Below are 6,435 nucleotides of genomic sequence, written 5' to 3' on the forward strand. Positions count from 1 at the left end.
TTTTTTTTTTACCTCTTTTAGTAACAAAGTTAAAGGAGGGGGGGGTCAAATTATATTCCAATGACTCCAGCAAGGACTATAGATACGATTTTGGGTTTTGCGTGGCGATATAACATAAAAGGTAATATCAAGCAAAATTTTGTATTGACTGATCCATCAGAACCGAGAGCAGAACTATAATAAATTAAAGCAGGACAAAGCAGAATATCGAAAGGAAAAACCTAATATTACAGCGACATCAGTTCCGATCGAGTTGAACAACAACCGAGACCATAACCATATGCCAAAATTCAAAAGGATCGTATAATCAAAACTTCTCGTCCAGATAAAATAATCGACAATAATGAGATAAAGAAATCAAATTTCATATACCTAAGCTCGTACCTAAGAGCCTATAATATAATAGAAGGCGCATGAATAAACAAGCGCTCAAAAGCTTCTGACATCAAGTCAGCGTATTTTTTTTCGAATGTTCCGAGGAATGTTTCTATTGTAGTAAGTTTATAAAAAATTAAGTAGGATCATATCAAGGAAAGATGAACCTAATTCAGCTGAAATTTTATGTGATCCTGATACCTATTGCATTAATACGACAAAGCCTCGGACAAAGCCAACCATATTTGCAATTGATTCAATCGAAAGCTTTTACTAAACTCGAATAGAAAAATCTGTCCACCGTCCAAAGGTTTTCAAGGAAACCTCGAGCGAAACTACCTAAAACAGTCATTCGCACAAAATTTTGTACCTCGTTTTGTACAAAAATCAGTTGATATACCGCATTGATACTCGAGTATGCACACTGATATCATTTGAGAATACTTTCCATGAATTTTGAAGACAAAAACTCATATTTTCAGAGATTGAATACTTACATGTGTGTATAGGTACATAAGTATACAATTTTTAGTTATTGGGCTTCAATGAAATAGGTATTAACTCGATCACCATAAAGACCTTACATCAAAAGTGTGGGATATATATTTTTTTAATATAAGCCAAAATTATCAGTGTGTTTGACATTGAGAATTGCGTGGGGTCGGACTCTCAGGTTCAAGTCCCAAGGAACAACACATAACACTTTTTTCAATGATTGGAATATTTTATGAGTTAAAAGGAAATAATTAATCATGTTGCAAAATTTGCATTTTTTTCACAAACAATAAGGTAGCTAATAAAATGATTGTTGGATATTCAATGAACACAATATATCCTGTTAAAATTTCAGGTTCTTAGATTTTTTCCTTGCAATTTGGAAAGTATATCGTGAATGATAAATCGAAATAAGATTCCACTTTGTTCGTGTAATGAAGTCGAAAAACATCTAGATATATCTAAAGATGTAAATGAAAGAAAGTAGGTATTATTCTCGGTATTAGGTAGGTATTTAGGTTGACCTAGGTATATCTGAACATAATCCACTTCAATGTGAATTTTGTTCCAACATAGTGGTTCACTTCGAAATCTTTTTTTTGAAGAAGATTCTCATTTAATTGACGTAATGAATATTTTTCATAAATAAATTATCTGATGAACTCTAATTTTTTATTGTATTTGTTTTCACAAGCTCACATCACTTCTAATTAATCTCACATTCAACTGAGCAACATAGATCATTCTGTTCTATTGCAAAATAGAATTTACTTATGTCATTGGATGGATGATTTTTACTATGACATAGATATTGTGTGTATTTTCGATTTGCGAAATTGATCACCTTCATTAAGACCAACCAGTTGATAAAAACTGCCTTTCATTGAGTAAAATGGAAATTATATTTTTCTAAAACCTTTTCCTGTTTGTCCATTTTTGTGAATTCCTTAAAAATATGCTTAACACTCATAGTTACTTACAATATTCTTCAAAACGGGGGAAAATCAGATCCAGTGATGCGACGTTGCAAAAAGAAAGGGAACTACAAATTCTGGCAACCTTGGGGAAACTATATCGATTCTTGGATTTGTCAAAATTTACGCCCAATCCAATAGAATTTTCACTAGACACTGTTCACTTTCTCGAAAAAGAAAACAAAATAACACAATTCATAGGCGAATATGTCACATATCAGCACAATTCACAGGAACTTTCTCATGATGAAAGCAGAATATTAACAACAAAGGAATTGAAGTTCATTTAAAGAGTAATAAATTCTCTCAAATATATCAAAATTAGACAATTCAATTTTTCAATATTTTGTTGGTGGTATTTGTCATATAAATTAATATTCAAATAGAAAAATCACATGAACCTTCCTCCTTTTGATACAGATATAAACTGAGTTGAACAACTGTTTCGAAATCGTTCTGGGTTCAGTAAGTGAATGATCGTGGAAGGGACAGATATCGAATTGTTTTCAGCTGGTATGCGCATGTCAAAACAATACCAGCTGATGTGTGAAAAGCGATAGCGATAGAAAAAAGGAGACAGCCGTAGAATGAACGATCCGTGAGATGGAAAACCATAATAGCCGCCTACGTCAGGTGTAATATCAAATCAATGTGAATCGCATTAAGCTGATCATCCAGCCATAGAGTCTGAAGTTTTCCTTAGTTTGTTTTGTAAATGCTTTCTGTGCTTTGAATTTTGGAAAAACTTTTTCTTTAGTTTGGTATATTTAATATCAAACATCCTTCATTTGTTTATTACTAGAATAATACAAAATCGAGGTTCAAGTGAAAAACTGTACAGGGTGGGCAAATTTTGATGTTTTAGCAATACAACTTTTAAATCAGAGGAGATAGACAAAATCTGATACCCTATTTCCATTCACCATTTCTGAGGAACTAACAATAGTAGTATTCATTTTTGGCCACTTTCTTTTGTTTTCGAGTTATAAGCGAAAATTGGAAAAATAGCGATATCGAAAAAATGGTCATATCGAAAAAAAATTATATATCCGCTAATACCGATGATAGGAGCTCTGGGATTAAAACATTATACAGGCACTTTTTTACGTAGAATCCAGTGGCGCCCTCGTCTTTTTAACAGGGTTTTAAATTACGAAGCTATAGCCCCATGTTATGTTTTTTTAAATGAGAATACTAGATTTCTGTGCCATTTTATGAAAGCTTAGTTTTTCTGGATTTGAAAAATATATAACAATATATGGTTTGTATCAATATAAATAATAAAAAACGGTCAAAAACTCTTTTTTCATTTAAGAGTCCCAATATTTCTATGGTTTCAACTGTTGATGAGCACAGAAGAACTTGATCCTCATTCAAAGTTATTACTGACCAATTGTTATCACTATTAGTTTAAAGTTAAAATTAAAATGTTGAGTTTAATCATATATGCATTTATTTCATATTCTATTTGAAATTGATTGGTACTTGTGTGTATTCATTCTGGATTCTCTGATGAATCCATATCATTACAACTCTCTCGATTGAAACAGATGTTCATGTGGATCCTTTCGTTATTTCCAAATTATTGTTATCGTTTTCAAATGAAAAATTTATAAAATATAAATAGATTCGAAAGTAGAAATTAGTAAAGAGCATATAAATATTCAGATTGACGGATGGATACTGCTTATGTTAACTCTGGTTTCGTCTCTATACTTGTAACGACCTGACTTAACAATTCTTACTACTAATCGAATTTGGTGTGGGTATATCATAATACATATTTAGGCTGTAACATACGAATTTCATTTTTTTTTATGAAATTCATAATGTATAGTAATGTATAGGAATTATTGACATCGAAGTAGGCCTTGAACTTCTAGTCACGGCTTTATTTCTGGTTACAAAAATATCACTAAAAATTGATGTGGTTCAACATAGAAATATTCAGTTTATATTATTTTCATCATTTTTGTATCAGAGAGTTCCCAAATTTTCGAAATTACAAAGGGCCGCATACAGTCATGATTTCATAAACTGGAATTCATGTTCTATAATATAAACCTATATGGAATTCATTCACATTTCAAGGAAATCCAATGAAGATCCATTCATTTAAGAGTCGTCCCTGAAAGACTCCACTGAAGATCATTAAAAGTGCTTGTTCCTTTTAACGAAAGAATCTTCAATAATTTTTGCGTGATTGATGGACACTGGATATCTTTCTGCAAAATTCTAATCATATAATTTTAAACGTGCTTTTTCATCCCAAGATTTACTGATCATATAAACTGTGGTAGCTAAACTGGCGAAGAAAACTTGTTGATTAATATGACTAGTGTATCTAAGTTAATGAAATGGCAATATTATAAGAAAGACATAAACTTCGAAAAATCCATTTAGTACCTAGGTATATGAAGAATTTTAACATTGTAACTTTCAAAATTGGAACCAATTTACCAGCCAATGTGTAGAATACTTTCAAAAGTCACTATATTTGTTAGTGTATTTTTATTCTTGGGTACTCGAGTAACTCGAATTATTCTAACTGTTTTATTATTTCCTTTAAGATGAGGATTAACAAAACACTTTCTAAAACATACTTACAGGTTATATTTACCAGCTTACTTAAAGGTCAGGGACAGAGAGCTTGAGAGCGATCTGTCTCTCCATTAACTATAGATATTCACATTATGTGTTCTGATGACAGAACTCTTATTCTTTATTATTGTTACATATATAGGGACTTGCCACTTTATTATCAAAATATTTAGGAATTTATATTCATACAGTTTTAATGACAATAATTAATATTATATTGAAGAATTTATATTCATATGATTTTAATGAAAATAATTAATATTGCAATTGACGAAACAACAATGTTAAAATTAAATACAAGGAGGCACAATTAGAATGAGAATAAACAACTTGACTTACATGATAAACAATCAAATATGTAGGCAAAAAAAAACTGACCAAAATAACATGGGGCAGGTAACACAATAATAAAATAAAATAATTTACATAATTTTTTTAGACACCATATCATTAAAACGGGTAGAAAAATGAACTTTGAAGTGAGGTCAGGGGATGCTTTTTCCTCCTGGTCATCTTTCAATAAATAAGCTGGTTTTAATCTATCGATAGAAATAGTGCAAGGTTTGTTTTGTGTTTGGTTTGGACTGTGAAGTATTTGTCAGATCGTTCAATAACCAAAAATGGACTTTCATAAGCAGGTTCGAGAGGCTTTCTATCTCTATCGATTCGTACAAAAACATGTGAGCATATTGACAAATCTTTATGAACAAAGATACGTGCCTTATCTTATGAAACCCACAGACGAGCAACTTAGTCGCCAACCAAATTGCCGACTTGTCAAGTTGGCGACAAAGTTGCCCGTCTGTGGGCTAGTTGGTGATTCGTATTCCAAGTTGCCAACTTAGTTGGCAACTAAGTTGCTCGTTTGTGGGACGCTTTAGTCTTATGGTAGATGCTACACGGTATAGTATATCCAAAGTCACTTGAACTAGTCTATAAAAACGCTTGGCCAGAGATAATTGCAAAACAGTCATAAACCATAGGCGCACACTTTTCAAACCCTTGAGTTGAAAATAATATTTTTGCGTAGGTATGGGACTCAGATGTCGATTCTTTCAGAAAACTTGTGACGTGAGTAGCTTTCGCTGTTACATCAAAAATGATACTATGTCATTCTACGGTGTTATAATTTGATTATTCTTTATTCTAGACCTGTAATATACTATCAAGGAACGTTATCAACGATGATGAACATAGAATTATAAGAGCACGATGTTTGAGATTAATTCGGAAATGTTCTGTCTGAAGATAAGACAAACTAGAGAAGAATAGGTGCATGACCTTGAGGTCCTTGAGTGACATCAAGTCACTCAAAAAGTTTTTTGGAAAAAACCTATATTTTTTATTCATTCAGTAAATTTTACGTAGGTATAACGAGAGAGGGGTCTGAAGCAAATCCTATACTCAAAGAGTTATCGAGGAAAAACTTGAACTAAGGAAAACTGCAATTTCTCATTGAATGAAGTAGTCTATGACTTCCAGAAAACATAAAAAGAAACTAAAAAGTCAAGATTTCATAAATTGTAATAAATTATTCGTTAAGATCGTTGAAAATCCATAAACCAATAACATTTTCAATTACGTATAATTAATGACATTTCATGAAATGTTAAATTTAGTTATCCAAATTTCGATTTTAGTTTCTATGTTTTCCGGAAGTCATGAAATACTGCTCTCAGTTAGAAATTGTAGTACTTCCTCAGTTCAAGTTTTTCCTCGATAACTCTTAAATTTTCCGTATTTAGAATCAGAAAAATATTAAAAGATATATGTAACCTATTATTAAAACTGTCCTGACTTTGAAAGTAAATGGAGGAATAGATTTTATTGCGAAATTTTCATTATTTTTTCACATAAGCCATAGAATTGTGCCGAACATCATAGTCGAAATCATTAAAAGCATCAGTCACACAACGAACTAAAACTACGTGAAAATGCATTTCAATAATACCCCTATGGACCACACTGGTCTATGCGAATTATAAGAAAG

General features: G+C 31.6%; 1 protein-coding gene across 2 annotated transcripts in view; it reads right to left on the reverse strand.

Moving 5' to 3' along the window:
* LOC123681107 (inositol hexakisphosphate kinase 1) overlaps window positions 1–2,316 on the reverse strand; it is a 98,167-nt gene extending 95,851 nt beyond the window's left edge. For both annotated transcript variants that reach the window (XM_045619313.1, XM_045619311.1), the window contains exon 1: window positions 1,851–2,316. The gene's annotated coding sequence lies outside the window, so the exon portion shown is untranslated. The remainder of the gene's footprint in view (window positions 1–1,850) is intronic.
* Between the last annotated feature and the right edge of the window lie 4,119 nt (window positions 2,317–6,435).

The sequence above is a fragment of the Harmonia axyridis genome, chromosome 5 (genome assembly GCF_914767665.1).
Source record: "Harmonia axyridis chromosome 5, icHarAxyr1.1, whole genome shotgun sequence".
Classification (NCBI taxonomy): Eukaryota; Metazoa; Arthropoda; class Insecta; order Coleoptera; family Coccinellidae; genus Harmonia; species Harmonia axyridis.